Source organism: Arachis hypogaea, chromosome 5 (assembly GCF_003086295.3).
Source record: "Arachis hypogaea cultivar Tifrunner chromosome 5, arahy.Tifrunner.gnm2.J5K5, whole genome shotgun sequence".
In the NCBI taxonomy this organism is placed as follows: Eukaryota; Viridiplantae; Streptophyta; class Magnoliopsida; order Fabales; family Fabaceae; genus Arachis; species Arachis hypogaea.
Genome location: NC_092040.1, coordinates 268306 through 285913, shown reverse-complemented (window position 1 = coordinate 285913; position 17608 = coordinate 268306). Strand labels below are relative to the sequence as shown.

At 30.4% G+C, this 17608-nt stretch overlaps 1 pseudogene; it reads left to right on the top strand.

Moving 5' to 3' along the window:
• Positions 1-3312: 3312 nt before the first annotated feature.
• LOC112804661 (small nucleolar RNA U3) lies at positions 3313-3493 on the top strand (annotated as a pseudogene).
• Positions 3494-17608: the final 14115 nt, after the last annotated feature.

Here is a 17608-nt window from a genome sequence, read left to right as displayed (position 1 = left end):
TTCAAGTTTTAGTATAACAAAATGAAATGTCTTTTATAATTTATATACAATAAAAATATTTTTGAAAACATATATATATATATATATATATATATATATATATATATAGGTGAAGTACTAAATTGGTTCTATGTTTGGGCATAATTCTGTTTTGGTTTTTAAAATTTAAAGTATTCTATATGAATCCAAAAAAGTTTTTTTTAGCTTCAACGTAGTCCCACCGTTAGGTTAAAGTTAAATAATTAATGAAATGTCCTACATGACAACAATATAAGAACAATGTTGATAATCTGGAGAATAAATACAAACTCTATAGGCACAAAATTAATCTTGGATGTATCAATACTTTTATTTTTTATTTTTTTTACAATTTAAATAAAATATTTTTTATAGAACTAAGGAGAATGATAAATAAATGTATTGATCGATTGATTTTGTGCTTCTAGAACTTGTATTTATTTTTCAAGTTATCGACTTTGTTCTTGTACTGCTGTCATGTAGGACATTTTGTTAATTATTTAACTTTGATTTCGTAGTAACGAAATGAAACTTTTTTAATTCAAATAAGACACTTTAAATTTTAAAGACCAAATTAAAATTACGTTTAAACATAAAAAATCAATTTAGTATTTTATCATATATATATATATATAACGAATCTCTGTATCCCATTATATATTATACAAATATGATAAAATTAATTTTTAGAAGAAAATTATACATCTAACCTCTCAATTCTCGTTATATATTTTATAAATATAGATATAAATATATATTCTGTTTGCAGTTGTGATATTGATATATGCCTTTAATGTTTTTTCTTTATAATTTTCTTTAAAATCTTTATTATATTAACTCATAACTTATTGGCAGTAGTTAGAAAAAAAAATACATATTAAAAAACTACACGGTCAAGGAAACCAAAAAAAGAAACAAAAAAACATTAAATATATGAAATTGGATCCCGTGTGATAAGAAAAAAAATTTGTTGTTGTTATCCTGAATTGCTGATGCTCATATGATACATGATGCTCAAATATATAGATTTAAGAATAAATAACAAATAAGTCATAACTTTTTTATTTAAAAAATAAATAAATTATCAATTAATTAAAAATTAAAAAATGTCTTTTATTTTCTAAAATGTGAGACATTTAAATTTTTATAAAAAAACAATATATTTGTATACTTTTAATTAATCAAAAAATATATATCTTCAAATTAAAAAACTATAGATTTGTGTCTGGATTTAATATTTTAATTATAGAAAGCAACGAGGGCATAAAAAGTAGCATCAGATGCATGGCTTTGATAATTGGCATGACAAGCACACGAGATTCTGAATTCATGCTTTGCTTGTAAGCCTTTTAAGGTGTCCCTCTTTCACAACTCATTCACCTCTTTTCTGTCCTTCCAATATTCTTAAATTATCACCCAAATTATATGGATTCTTTTTTTTTTTTTTTTGCTTTTCCTTTTACAATAATATTTATTCTTCAATCTTTCTTTTTATCTTTTTTATTTCTCCCTGAGATTGGATATCCATTATCAAACATGACTAATCTTTTTTCAATTATACCACGTCTATAAAAAAAAATTGTCAATAAATTAATTATTTGTAAAAAATATAAAAAACACAATAAAAATAATAAAAAATACATGTATTTATTCATAATAAATACATGATAATAATTGATATAGTAACTAATTTTTTATATGCACGTAATATTTTTATTATTTATTACTAAATGGACATTTTAGCATGTAGTGAGACAATTGATCAGAATTTTTTTGAAAAAGTGTAAATGATAGAATCACACAGAAATTTAACAGCTATTCGTTATAAGTTTCCCCCCGCAACCACAATAGTGATAACGAATCCTGAGTTACATTCATTCATTTTTATTATTATTTTAAAAGTTTAATTTTAATATAGGTAAAACGTATCATATTATTGTGTAATTACATCCATTTTCAATACCAGAATTAATATAAAAAGTAGTTATTTTTATTGATGTAACATTACATAATTGAATATACGTGTAAAATTACTTTATGACAACTGACAAGTACATTAAAATTAAGTTATTTTTTAAATGTTGAAACAGTTTTTTTTAATTAAAAAAAGGGGCAAATAATAAAGGAAGCTAAGGTTATTAAGTAGTGCAATGTCACATAATATAAGGTAAAAATATTTGCTAAGAACTAAAAAAGTGGTTAAAGAAGTTTAAAGGAATATAAATCAGCATACCAATCAATTGACAAAAAATAATGTTACATCCTTGTCAAAATAAATAAACAAAATGTTACATCTTTTAATAACAGTATCTATCAAGCAATAATTTTTGGTTTGGAATACTAGGTAAACAAAAGTGTGCTGCAGTAAGCGTTACGTTGTTATTATATTGACACAAGAAATTGGAAAATTGTGTGTGCTGCTTTTGTTTGTACCATATCTTGATGGCACAATAATGTCCATAAGAGTGAATACAACATTAACAACAGTGACAAATGGGTCCTATGTTTGAAAGGCATTAGCAATAACACCACTTCCAATCACTAATCACAATTAAGGATTTGTTCAACACAAAGAGGTTACTGGGTCAATTTGTTGCAAGCTGTTTCTTGGATATATCCTATGAATCTAGCATATATATATATATATATATATATATATATATATATATATTATGTGTTATATATTCATAGTTTGTATCATATGCCTATAGTATTGTGTTTAACTCTTTTCTCTCGTGTAGAACGAAATCATTGCTCAAAATTCCATTTTATATATGTACATTATTTCGGTTTTACTATGTATGTATTTTAGTGAGAAAAAATATGAATCGTTGTTTTTTAATAAATATCAGAACTAATTTTTAATTAGTTAATATTAATTATTTGGTAAATTCTAGCCTACCCTTCCTATAATAACATGTAATTTACCCTCTGTGACATGTCATCTTTTAATTGGTTGCTATGTTAACTATGGTTAAATTATTGGTAATTAAATTATAGCCCAAAGTGGGTGATTATGTAATTAAATACCTCCAAATTTAATTTCAATGCCATCCAGAAATCTCATATCATCATCACCATCACCATCATCATCATCATCATCATCATCATTATTTTCATTTTCTTTTTCGTCTTCCCCTTCTACACTATCATCATAAAAAGCCATCATAATCGATTTCACGTTCTTAAATTTTAAGATTTTCTGAATTTCGCAAACGTAAACTTAGTCTGGGCTAGGTTCACCAAACAAAAGCAGTTTTTATAACTAAACACAAAGAACACAAAACACAGAACACGACCTTACTTGAACAAGATCTGTTCTATAGGCTCGTACATCTGTATCCTTGAGTTTTAAGAAGACTTTGGTTGAACTATGACCGTGAGGTCAGAGCGTGATTAATTGTTCCAAAGCGCATGCCATCTGAACGGTGGAGGATCGTTCACGCTACAGGTCGAGATGGTCTCACGGACAGACTCAAATATTTTTTCCCTGGCCATTTAATTAGTTATTTTTTCTAAATACTTAGTGTGTGTTTGGATTACAGTTTGCAAATGGAAGTTTTAATAAAATTAATTTTGCAAACTTGATTTTGATGAAAAGTAAGTTTGTATTAAGTGATTTATGTTTGGCAATATTTATATCAAAATGAATTATAGTAAAATAAATGTTGTTTAGATTACACTATTCAAAATCACTTTTAGATACAAAATTACTAAAATAGACATCAACTTAAATAATTTTTGTATATTATTTTAATTTAGATATTTGAATAGATGTTATTAATTAATTCTATAATAAAATTAATATTTATACACTAAGATAAAAATAATATATAAAAATTGGCAAAATATACTTTTAATTAAAACTAACAAAATATAAATTTTAGAGAGTACTAAAAATAATAAAAAAATTCAATATTTATTTTGGTAGTAATTGAAATAAATAAAAAAAATTTATGATATTTTTTATACAGTATAATTTTAGTACTCTTAGTACTTTTTTTAGTATGTTATAATTTTTTATTATTATTATTTACAATTAATTTTTTGTTTAATTTACTTTCTTAATAGGATCAATATATTATATTAAAAAAAATAAAAATAATACAAAAAAATTATAATTATAAAAGTATATAATATCAAATAAATAATTAATAAAAAAAATAGTAAATAATAAAAAAAGATAGTTCATATAAACAAAAATAATATAAATAATACAATAGTATGCATAAAGGATAAAATTGGTAAAAAATAAATAAAGATTGAGTATTAATGGCTAAAAGTCCGTTGGTGAAACGCAGAAACTTAAAATTGTTGCTTCTTGAAAACGTGGTTTTGAATGCAAAATCACTTCTGCGTTCATGAATTAAAAATTTGCCAAACAAAAAATTACAGCTTTCAAGATATCTAAACGTACTTTTTCTCTTTGAACGTGGTTGCCAAATACACCTTTATTTCCTGGTTCATCAAAATATGGAACACCCAATGAGTTGATTTTTTCTTTCAATTTCAGAGAGAAATGGGACTGGGTAAATTGAATTTCTACACAATGATAAAAATATAACTTTATTTTTTAATGTTTATAGAAATTATATATTTATCTCTCTTATAAAAGTATTTAATTACAAAATTACCCTACTTTAGTTAACATATTAACTCTTATTGAGTTAAATTAACTCAAACTAAAACTAAGCATCCAATTAAAGCATGTCACGTCACGAGGGGTAAATTACATGTTGAAATAGAGGGGGTTGGGTAGAACTCACCTAATTATTTTTATTATAAAATTATTTTTTCAACTCTTATTTTTTAAATAATTAGAAATTAAAGTTTAAAATTAATTTTTTTTAAAAAAAGTTGTCTTCTTAATTGGTTTTTTTTCTTTTCTATATTTTTTGGATACATATCCATAACATACAATATGTTAATTCCTTGAGTAAAAGCTCTAGAATATAAAAAGCAAGAATGATATTTTTTTTCTTTGAAATTACTATGTATATTATTCCTTTTAGGAGAGGAAATCCTATCTGGGATATGATCATTCATGTTATAAATATGAATTAGTTTTCTTTAATAGATTTTTTTTCCATCAACAAAACTTGAACTAACACCTCCTTGCTTAAGTGGAAATGAGCATATACCACTCAAATCAACTCTAATTTATAATTTTACAAATAAGAAATCAAACAAGTTCTAAACTAAATAAAATATCCATCAATATATTTGGGGAAATTAATATTATAAAAAAAATCATGGAACAGATGACTTAATAAGATACGGCGGGTTCATCACTTTTTTTTTTTTTTATAAGCCTTGGTAATTATTTCTTCTTGGTACTCAAAAAAGCTAAGTGTGATTGCAAATTAATCTTCTTCACTCCATAAACAATTAGCATCATTGTAACTAACGAGTTCCATTGTAATTAACAATTACTCAATGGAAAATGCTATGTGTCCTTTAAAATTCAGTCTTTATTCGGCCTTTAAATTTAAATAATATTATTTAAATAAATTTTAGTTAAAAGACATTCCTAATTTGTAGCTAAACATGTTGGTAATTAAAATTAATTTAAATTTCAAATACTAGAATTTCTCTAACTTCCTACCTACTTCATAAAATAGTTGTTTTATTAGTTTTTTATTTATTTGCACGTCCCCCTCCCCTCTCTCGTGTACGTTTTTTTTTTTCTCTCTCACTGTTCTTTACAAAAATTTTCATAGAAGAGTATTATTTCTCTACAGGTAAATTTATTATTTCATATTTAACATTTTATTATTATTATTATTATTATTATTGTTATTAGATGAGCCGTGCTATTTTGTTTCTATTTCGAGTGACTTACATACTAATTCAAAACTCATTCATCATTATTTTAATAAGATTATATCAACATTTGAATTAAATAATAAATAATCAGTGTATATATCAATATTCTTTTCTTCTTCTTTATTTTTTTCTTTCTTCTTTCTTTCTTTTATTTTTTTTTTGAATTTTTTTATTGCTTATTTGAATATTAACGCTTTTAAAATTATTAAAATGTATATTCGTAAAAATTAATTTTTTTCAATTGTAACACATCTAAAATTATTAAATTATACATAAAATATTTTTAAAACACATCCAAAATTATAAATCTAAAATTTAAATTTAAGCATTAAAAATAAAATTAATTTTTTATATCTTATTCGAGAAAAACTCATCTAATATTTCTCTTTTTTTAATAGTTAGATTTTTTCGTTACTTATTTTAATATTAATGCTTTTAAAAGTATTAAAATGCTTGTTTGTAAAAATTCGATTTTGTTTTCAATTGTAACACATCTAAAATTATTAAGTGATACAAAAAATATTTCTAAAACACATCCAAAATCATAAATCAAAAATTTGAATTTAAACATTAAATATAAAATTAATTTTTTTATATCTTATTCGATAAAATTCATCTAATATTTCTCATTTTTTTATTATTTGTTGAATTTTATCGTTACTTATTTGAACATTAATGCTTTTAAAATTATTAAAATGTATGTTTGTAAATATTGGTTATTTTTCATTTATTACACATCTAAAATTATTAACTTATATACAAAACATGTTTGAAACACATCCAAAATTTTAAGACGGTTTAAGATTTATTTTAAAATTTTAAATTCAAAATTTTGAATTATAACTAATTTGATTTTTGGATGTGTATTTAAATTGTAATTATAATATATTAATAATTAAATATATTAAATTTGAAATAGAAATTTAAAATTTAAATTTAAATTTTAAATTTCAGTTTTATTTAGTTTGTATTTTGAATGTGTATTTAATTTTAAAAAGATACTAAATCTATTTAAAAATTTTAGATATGTTTGTTTTATTTTTTTTAAATTATTGTAATAAAAGGCTGAATATTATACAACTTTTAAAGGATACCTAGTTGAACTGTTACTCAATTAGTGCCTTTTGGAGTTTGGAAAAGAAATACTAACACATTCCCTGCCTTGTTATATATTAGGAAAAAAAAAACTAAAAATAACAACTCAAAGGTGCTGATTTCTAATACTGAAAGCGTCCCTTTGAAGTTTGAAATGTATTATTATTATTATTATTATTATTATTATTATTATTATTATTATTATTATTATTATTATTATTATTAGGAGAGAGAATTTATTATTGGATAAGTAAGTATTCGGAGATAGAGGTTATCACTCAAATCGTTATCACCGTTAATTGAAGAGAAATGATAATCCAATAGGGAAAAGCGACAATATCGTAATCAATCCATATTATAACCCTCCAATCTTAATCAACTCCAAACTCAATTCCTATATAATATAATAATCTTGGCAAAATAATTGGGGGAATTATTGGTACGAATCATATATTTTTAAATGTTTGTGCGGAGAATAATAATTCATTCTCTCGGTTGAGTTTAACATTTATTATTCTGTGACTTATGATATATGGACGTGCCTAAAATTTATGTATCAAAATTTACTTGTTTTTATAAGAAAAATAAAAAATATACTATGTAACACTTGGTTACTCCTATAATCCTTTTAGTAAAACCACATGATGATAGATTATTAGCTAAGATCGGATAAAAATTTACTGATAGTGACTTGGGTTCCTTAATCAATAATTTTATTTATTTATAACTTTAACTAATATGTATCCTAAGAGTAGATATTAAGAATATTATCAGTAAAAATTATTAAATTTTTATTTTAATAAATATTTAATAAATATATAAAAAACTAAAAACACATATTTTTTTAATTAGTAACTTTAGTAGATAGTTTTTTTTTTTTTTTAAATTAAGAGTAAAACTCAAACTCGTAATTTTTAAGTAAATATGAAAAGACTATGCTATTTAAACTATAATTCGTTAGCAACTTTAATAAATAGTCTTAGAACATATATAAACTAAACATTTTTTTTTGTCTTGATTTGTTTTTGGGTTAAAATTTAAGTGTTTCAGATATTTTTTTTTTTGGTTTACCCAAATGGTATCCCCCAACCCGACAGGTTAAGGACTAATCCATCGCAGATCTGAACTCCATTTAAGGGTCTGCCGCTGGCCAATAGGTTGCTGCATGCACAAAGCGGAGTTCGAACTTCCGACACTTGCTTAAGCGGACGAACGAGCTAATCACTCAACAAAAGGTGTTTCAGATATTTACTAGTCAACCAAGTTAAGAATAATTTTTATAATTTGTTTTAGCCCGAATTGACTTCTTCTATGTTCTAACCCGTATACGTTGGCCCAATCTTTTGCTATTTCCTTTGACTAAAAGACTTCAGTCCAGTTCACAACACTTTTTGTTTCTGGAATAATTTGCAACAAACATTTAGACCAAAAACACAATGGATGTGTTAACCAAAAATAAAAAAAATAATGGATGTATCAGATATGGAGTGGCAATTTTTTTAAATAAATTAAAATAAATCTTTATTTGCCAGGTCACCAAAAAATCTCTATTTTCTAAAATAAGATACAAAAATCTATTTGAATCGAGAAGCATTTCTACCAAAAAAAAAGAGGAATGTTTGTATCAAAGAATTAAAAAATTATTTTAATTTATTTCAAAAAGGTTACCTATACAAAGTAATAAAAGTTTCATGCTAGATTAGTAGTGCAAAATTAATTTTAGTACTTCGTTAAAAAAATTTTCATTTGATTTTTACCTATTTTAGATAAAAGTGTATATAGATCTGATTAAATAAGTATATATATATAATTTTGGAATTGAAATCCTATGTCATATACTTATTTATGAATCAAATTATAAGATATGACAGGCTTGATGAAATTTTTTTTTAAAAAGAATAAGATAATTTTTTTTTTTGCTCTTTTGAAACTATTTAGAATTTAACGGCAGACATCGTCATAGCAATAATTCTGAAAGAAGTATTTCAGTTTATCAAGAAATTGCTAATTCAGGGGCAGGAATTGTAGCGACTTATGGCAGGAATATACCAGAGCTTAATGACAGTGATAGCTACAGTAATATTGAGGACAGTGTGGGAGACAAAAGACATGTAAACGATGATGAATCAATAACAGTGAGCATTTAAAATTGGGTTGGTAGAAAACAAAATGACTTGGGAATTAGTAAAGGAGTCAGGAGCAAAGTTATATAACGAAGGAGATGACATTATGGTTATTCTCCCACAATTGAAGAAATTGCAAAAAACAAAGATTGGCAAAACAGAAGGCGAAAACTAGACAGAGCAGACCCAAAACTAAAAAAAAAAGGTTTGCAATAATTCCTTAAAATGGTTTTTAGTTCTTGAAATGTTAGGGGGATGAGAGATGATAGAAAATTGAGGATCGTAAAGGACTTAAAGCAAAAATATAGATTAAACATGCTAGGTTTGGTAGAGACTAAAAGGCAGTTAGTGACTAGCTTTGATATTTCAAAAATTCAGAAAAATGGCTGTGCGGGGGTGGGACTAAGTTAAGTCTGTTGGTGCAGCTGGTGGGTTATTGCTGATATGGGATGATGAGTTTTTTAAAATTAGAAATTCTTATAAGAGTGAGAAATGGTTGTGTGTTGAGGGGGTTCTGCTGAAGAATAATTACAATTGTGCTTTTATATTAGTTTATGGTGCACACGCTAGAGATGAGAAGTTTGTTATATGGGAAGAGCTGAGTTACATAGCTGGATTATGTTAGGTTCCTTATTGTTTCATGGGAGACTTTAACAAGATTGTACAGGTAGAAGAAAGACGCGACACTGATAGATTAATCTTGTCGATGGAAGAATTCAAGAATTGGATACATGATATAGGGTTAGTGGACTTGCCGATTACTGACGGCAAGTTTACATGGTTTAGAGGTCAATCCTGTAGTTGTATTGATAGGGCCCTAGTTAGTTTGGAATGGCTTGAGGAGTTTCCAGAAACTCGATTACGAGGGGGTCCAAGGAGTTTGTCTGACCACTGTCCTATTATGGTGGAAGATAAGTGGATTAGAGATGGTTTGAGGTTGTTCAGAAGTCTTGACTCATGGTTTACACATGAAGGTTTCTGGAGGATGGTTAAGGAGGAATAAGGAGGATTAGGAGAGGTGCAATTCACAGATAAATTGAAGGCTTTGACAGTTTCTCTGGGAAGATGGCATAAAGACAATTTTGGTGACATGGACAAGAAAATTATGAAGTTTGAAGAAGAGATTAAGAAGATTGAGGGCATGGTGAGTGATGGAGTTTATGATGGGATGGTAGAGGCAAGAAGGAGGGCGCTTGTGGCTTGCTGTGAGAAATGGTATGTGAGAAAAGAACTACATTAGAAGCAGATGTCGTGATCTAGACATGCGAGCGACATAGACAAAAACACGAGGTACTTCCACAACTTAGCTTCGGCGAGAAGGAGAAACAATAGAATAGATGTACTAGTCATTAATGGAAGATTGATAAGGAATCAAGGTAGGATTAAGATTGTGATTAGGGACTTTTATAAACACTTATATCATCAGGATGAGTCTCCATTGGTGGGTTTCAGAGATTGTCTGGTGAAAATGATAAGTGAAGAGGATGCTTTGGCTTTGGAAATGCAATCAACTAATGAGGAGGTTAGACAAGCAGTGTGGGATTATGAGTCTTCCAAGACTGGCGAAAGTGATGGTTACAACATGAATTTCATAAAGAAGTGTTGGGATGAAATTGGCTCTGAGTTCACGGCAGCGGTGTTGGACTTCTTCCAGTCTTCTAGGCTACCGATGGATGCTAATCTCACATGGGTGGCACTGGCACTGAAGTTTACTGGGGCAAAGGAAATCAAGGATCTCAAGCCGATTAGTATGGTAGGGTGTGTGTATAAAGTTATTTCGAAGATGCTGGTTAGGAGAATGCGAGCAGTAATACGGAAGATTCATGATGGGGCTCTTATTGCTTGTGAAACAGTTCAATGGATCAAGCTGAGGAAGAAGGAAGCGGTGATAATAAAGCTAGACTTCCAGAAATCATATGATAGAATCAAGTAGAGTTTTGTGAATTTTGTGCTACAAAAGATGGGGTTTTAATGGAGATGGAGGGGTGGGTTATGGAGTGTGTCAGTACGTGTTCTATGTCAGTTTTGATAAAACGGCTCATCATCTAAGCCGTTTAAGATGGAAATGGGTCTACGACAAGGTGATCCATTGTCCATTTTTGTTTGTACTTGTCGTGGATGTCCTACACAAGATGTTTGGAGAGGCGGTTAGAAACGGGTGCATATCTCCATTATTGGTTGGAAGAGATCATATTGAACTGTCGCATCTTCAGTTTGCGGATGATACTGTTTTGTTTTGCCCTCCAGAAGAAGAGACCATTAAAAATTACAGAAGAATCCTTCGTTGTTTTGAATTGATGTTGAGGTTAAGTATTAACTTTGACAAATTTAGCTTGATTCCAATTAACTGTGATGATTAGTGAGTACAACATATGTGCAGCGTGCTGGGTTGCAAGGAAGCCTCTCTCCCAATTAAATACTTGGGGATCTCGTTAGGAGCTAATCCGAGATTGGTGAAGACCTGAAAACTAATTTTAGACAAAGTAGGAGAAAAACTTAGCATATGAAAAGCCTCTCAATAAAGCTAGTAAGTTCGTGCTCATAAAATCTGTATTAAATAGCCTCTGAGTATATTATTTGAGTCTATATAAGGTGTCAAAGGCTATTGCAGAGAAACTTATTTCTCTATAGAGAAGATTTCTATGGAGCAAGGAGGATGGTAAGAATGGTATAGCCTTGGTCAGGTGGGAGGTGGTGAGTTTGGTGGATTGGGTGTCAGAGATATCATGGTACGTAACATAGCACTCTTGTTTAAGTGGTGGTAGCGCTTTTTGAAGGAGGAGTGTCCGCTGTGAAAGAAGGTAGTTTGTTCTTGTAATAACCTGAACCTGAATGTGTTGCTGTCCTCCCAGGTTCTACCTGTCCGGGGGTCTCTGGAAAGATATATGCCAGATACAGTTCAAAGACCAGTAAGTAAGGCTGAAGATGGTTACTGGGTTGTCTATGGAGATTGGTGATGGGAGACGGACTCGTTTTTGGCAGGATGTTTGGTTGCATAGTGGTTCTCTGAAAGATCAGTTTTCGAGGCTCTTCTCAGTTTCAAACTAAAGAGGATCCATTATGGAGGATTGTGGGTTTCGGGATGGGGTAGAGTGGATATGGAACTTCCAATAGAGGCGAGAGCTGTTCCAATGGAAGTTGGATTTAGTGAACTAGATGCATGATGCATTGAGCCTAGTCAACCTTGCTTATGGCAGAGAGGATAGAGTTGTGTGAAAATTTGATAAATAAGGAGTCTTTTCTACTAACTCTTTTTGTGCAGGTTTTGAAGGCGAAAATAATTCCGGAAGATATAACAAGTTACAGCTTTATTGTAACAATTTGAAAAGGTCTAGTTCCTCCAAGAGTTGAACTGTTTGTCTGGTTTGTATTGTCTGACAAGGTTAATACGAAGGAGAGACGGCGTAGGTTTGGAGTTATCAACCAGGAAGATGTTGTATGCGTATTATGTAACAAAGATGTTGAACATGGCCACCATTTGTTTCTGAGTTGTGACTTTACTTGGCAGGTTTGGTGTGTTTGTTGGTTATCATTTGTTAGAAGACAATGGTCGTGTCCAGGGACGTTGAATGAGCATTTCCTAAGTTGGACAGAGATATCCACTAGTAAGGAAATGCGTAAGAGATGAATGGTGTGTTTTTGTGCGATTATTTAGAACATTTGGTTAGAAAGGAATAGAAGGATTTTTTAGCATAAAAAAAGCGGTCGTCATTTACAAACTATAAAGAGTGGCTAGGTGTGGATCCTTTTTATTGTTGATGCCGATGCTAGAAATGACAAGGAATAAAAATTAATGTTCTTTGTATTTGTACTTTTTATTTTTTCTTTTATTTATGTTGGTTTTTGTAGTCTTTTTTCGCTTCACTTGTTATGTTGAGTTGCTTTCTTTTAAAAAATTAAAAATTAAAAGCATTATTAAACACTATTTTCTTAAATACTAAAATAAGACAACCAAATATATATGTATATGTATATGAATAATAATAAACTTTTTTTTCTATCTTAACAATTTTTGATATCCAGATCGAATTATCCAACGTTCTAACAAGATATAGAGTTTTGACATTCTAAGAGTGCAACACAAATAGAAAAAAAAAACTTAGACGCTATAACATAATAAATTTGCACATGTACACATCCGAACATAATTTTACCAAGTGATCTGAGCATCATGATTAGAGATCTGAGGAGCTCACATAATCATTAAATTTATCATCAAATAATCCAAAACTCTTAAAGCTGTATAGATTTCTATTCATTAGAAGCGTAGATTTATTTTAGTTATCCATATTGATTGTAAAGGTTTATTTCAGTGTAGTTACAGATATGTACTGGCCTTCATTTTAATCAATGAAACCCAAAAAAAAGCTTCAAAAAATATACCAAAAAATGAAAGTTACTCATTTTCCTTATTGAGGAAACTACTTTTTAACCTTAAAATAATTATACATCGACCTGAGAATACATCACCAACCTTCTTCTTTTCTTATAATTATTTTTGTAATTCACTTGAATTTTAAGCTTGGTATCATTTTACATGGTATCAGAGCGAGAAGATCCAACTATGGCAGATCTAGTTCCTCTTCTGCAATTTCTGATCCGATTAGCCCTTATTTTCTTCATCCAGGAGAAAGTCCTGGTTTGGCTCTAATTCCGCTTAAGTTGACACCTCAAAATTATTATCAGTGGTCGCACGATATGTGGAGAGCACTCAGATCGAAGAACAAGGTAAAATTCCTCGATGGATCCATTCTAAAACCAGGTGAAGGTGATCCTAATTTTGAAGCATGGGATAGGTGTAACAATTTCTCCTCTCCTGGATCCTCTCTCTCAGCCCTGAAATCGCTAAGAGCGTGATGTGGATTAGCTTAGCTCCAGACTTGTGGAATGATTTAAAACATCGTTACTCACAGGGAGATGTCTTTCGAGTTGGTGCGTTAAAAGAAGAATTTTATGCACTCAAACAAGGTGATCTTACTGTTACCTCTTACTTTGCTATGTTGAAAGCTATTTGGGAAGAATTAGAAAATTTACGTGCTATTCCTAGTTGTGTTGCTTGTGTTAATGGATGTTCATGTGGATTACGAATTGTTCGAGACTATACTTCTGAGGAATATGTTGTCAAATTCTTAAAAGGATTGAATGAGCAATATTCAAATGTTAAATCACAAATCATGCTAATGAAGCCGTTACCTGAAATCAACACAGTACTATCTATGTTAACCCAACAAGAGCAAGAATTGAATTGTGACCCGTCAAATAGCAACATAGTGACTAACTCTTTAGAGGTGCAAACCTCAACTGGAGGCGGTTCATTTTTTGGAAGAGGCAGAGGCCGTGGACGAAATTCAGGCAGAGGAGGAAATCAAAAATCTTATAGTCAAGGCTACACTTCAAAGTTTTGTAGCTACTGTAATCGAATTGGTCATTTAGCAGAGACATGCTATAAGAAAAATGGCTTTCCTACTCACCAAAAGCAGCGAGTAGCCAATCAACTTAGCACTGACGAGATAGTTGAGAATTCTAGTGCTGAGATTGCTGATTCTAACCAGGATAAAAAGAGTGATGATACAGTACTTGTGTTGACTCCAGATCAGAAGGAAACCTTACTAGTACTCCTTCAACAACCACGCATGCCAACTTCAAATAGTGTAAACCACATTACTTCTTCGGCCACCCTTACTCAACCAAAAGGTAGGCATTGCTTGAGTGTATCATCAAATTTTACTAAAACTTCTTGGATACTTGACAGTGGAGCTACTGATCATGCATCCTATATTCAAGAGTCTTTCAAAACTTTTCATTATATGAGACCAGTTTTGGTAAATCTACCTGATGGTTCTACCACTACAACAAACATTTGTGGCACTGTGCAACTCTCTAAACATTTGATTCTTACCAATGTTTTATTCATACCTCACTTTAAATATAATTTGATTTCAGTGTCTAAACTCACAAAGTCATTACATTGTGAATTAAAATTTACTGATTCTTTTTGTGAGATACAGGTACTCCCATCATTGAAGATGATTGGGCAAGCTAAAGTCATTGGTGATCTTTATGTGATGGATGCTCAACCTTGGAAACTAACTACACCAGAAGTTAACACACATTCTGTAAATGTCACAGTGCAGCAAGATTTAGGAACTCTATGGCATGCTAGACTAGGTCATTTACCATCCAAAAGAATGTCAATCATGAAAAATACATTTCCATTTATTGAATACATTTCATCATCTCATGTTTGTGATTCTTGCCACTTGGCTAGACAAAAGAAATTGTCTTTTCCCATTAGTAATACACAATCAGAATATATTTTTGATTTGTTACATATAGATATTTGGGGACCACTCTCACTTTTATCTACTACTGGCCATAAATATTTTCTTACAATTGTAGAAGATAAAACGAGGTTTACTTGGATTTATTGCATGAAACTAAAATCCAAAACTAGAGTGTTAGTAGAAAATTTTGTTCAAATGGTGCAAACTCAATTTCATAAAGTTGTGAAACAAATTAGAACAGATAATGGGATGTAATTTAAAATGAACTCCTTCTATAACTCAAAAGGAATATTACATCAAACATCTTGTGTTGAAACTCCTCAACAAAATGGAATTGTTGAGAGGAAGCATCAACATATACTGAATATTGCAAGAGCACTTTTGTTTCATTCTAATGTGCCAAAATGTTTTTGGCACTATGCTATGCAACATTTAGTACATTTAATAAATAGACTACCAAGCACCTTCTTGAATCATCAAACGCCTTACGAGGCACTTTTCAAGAATAAACCAGATTTGACTCATCTCAAGGTGTTTGGTTGTCTTGTTTTTACTACCACTTTGAGTACTAATAGAAGAAAATTAGATCCTAGAGCTAGAAAATGTGTTTTTCTTGGTTATCAATCAGGAACAAAAGGGTCCATTTTGTTTGATTTAAAATCCAAAGAAATTTTTATATCAAGAAACACTGAATTTTATGAACACTATTTTCCATTCAAACAAATACCAAGCACTGATTTTTCTATAGATCATCCTTCAATTGAATCATCCAATTTTGACCCTTTTGCATTCTTTTATAATAACTCTGCACATACTTCTTCATATGAGCATACTCATGGCATAATTGCACCTCACACCATACACACTACACCTGATTTATCTGCCACTTCTACATCACCTATGGCATCTCTTTATGATATAACAGATTCTGCATCACCCGCCACCTTAGAATCAGCATCTGCATTGGCACCATTGGAACATTCATCCATTCATATTGAGTCACAATCTGCTGCACCAGTTTTGAGAAGGTCTGAACGAGAAAGAAAAACACCCTCTTATCTTAAAGATTTTCATTGTTTCCATATTTCATCACATAGAGATCCAATCAATGCGGCCCAATTACCTTCAACATGTAAGTATCCCCTTTCTCACCATTTGTCATATTCATTGTTTACTCCCAAGCACCAGGCCTTCACTTTTGCTCTCATAAATAACTCGGACCCCAAACACTATTCTGAGGCTGATGCATGATTGTTGGAGGAAGGCTATTGAGGCAGAACTTACTGCTCTTGAGCAAAACAAAACCTGGATCATCACTTCTCTTCCTCCTGGAAAGAATGCAGTTGGTTGTAAGTGGATTTTTCGCACAAAATTCAACCCAGATGGCACTATCGAGAGGCATAAGGCACATCTTGTTGCCCAAGGTTTCACTCAAATTCCTGGAGTCGATTACATTGACACCTTTAGTCCCGTTGTGAAAATGAGCACTGTGCGTGTTCTTCTTACCGTTGCAGCAGCAAAGAATTGGCATCTTCATCAACTTGATGTGAATACAGCTTTTCTCCATGGAGACCTACATGAGGACGTTTATATGAAACTTCCAAAGGGGTTGCAGTGTTCCGATCCAAACTTAGTCTGCAAGTTGACAAAATCTTTGTACGGTTTGAAACAAACTAGTCGCCAATGGAACATCAAGTTGTCTGCTGCACTTGCTGATCTGGGGTTTACTCCATCTGAAAATGATCACTCGCTTTTTACCAAATCCACAGGTACAACTTTCACAGCTATTCTTGTTTATGTTGATGATCTTGTGTTAGCTGGAGATGATTTGAGTGAAATTCAAGCTGTCAAAATGTTTTTGGATGATAAGTTCAAAATTAAAGACCTTGGCCTTCTTAAGTTCTTTATTGGGATGGAGGTAGCACGAAGCAATGCTGGTATTGCACTGTATCAAAGAAAGTATGCATTGGATTTGATCACAGACTGCGGTTTGCTTGGTGCAAAACCAGCATCTACTCCTATGGAGTACACTACTTCTCTGTCTAAGGCTTCAGGCTCCCCTCTTCCTGATGCAACCATCTATCGTAGATTGGTGGGCAGACTTCTGTACCTTACTAACACAAGACCAGATCTCAGCTACTCTGTTGGATGCCTATCTCAGTTCATGGATTCACCAACTGATGCCCACTTGAAGGCTGCCTATAGGATCATCCGGTATCTAAAACAATCACCAGTAACTGCCTTATTTTTCTCTGTCAACAA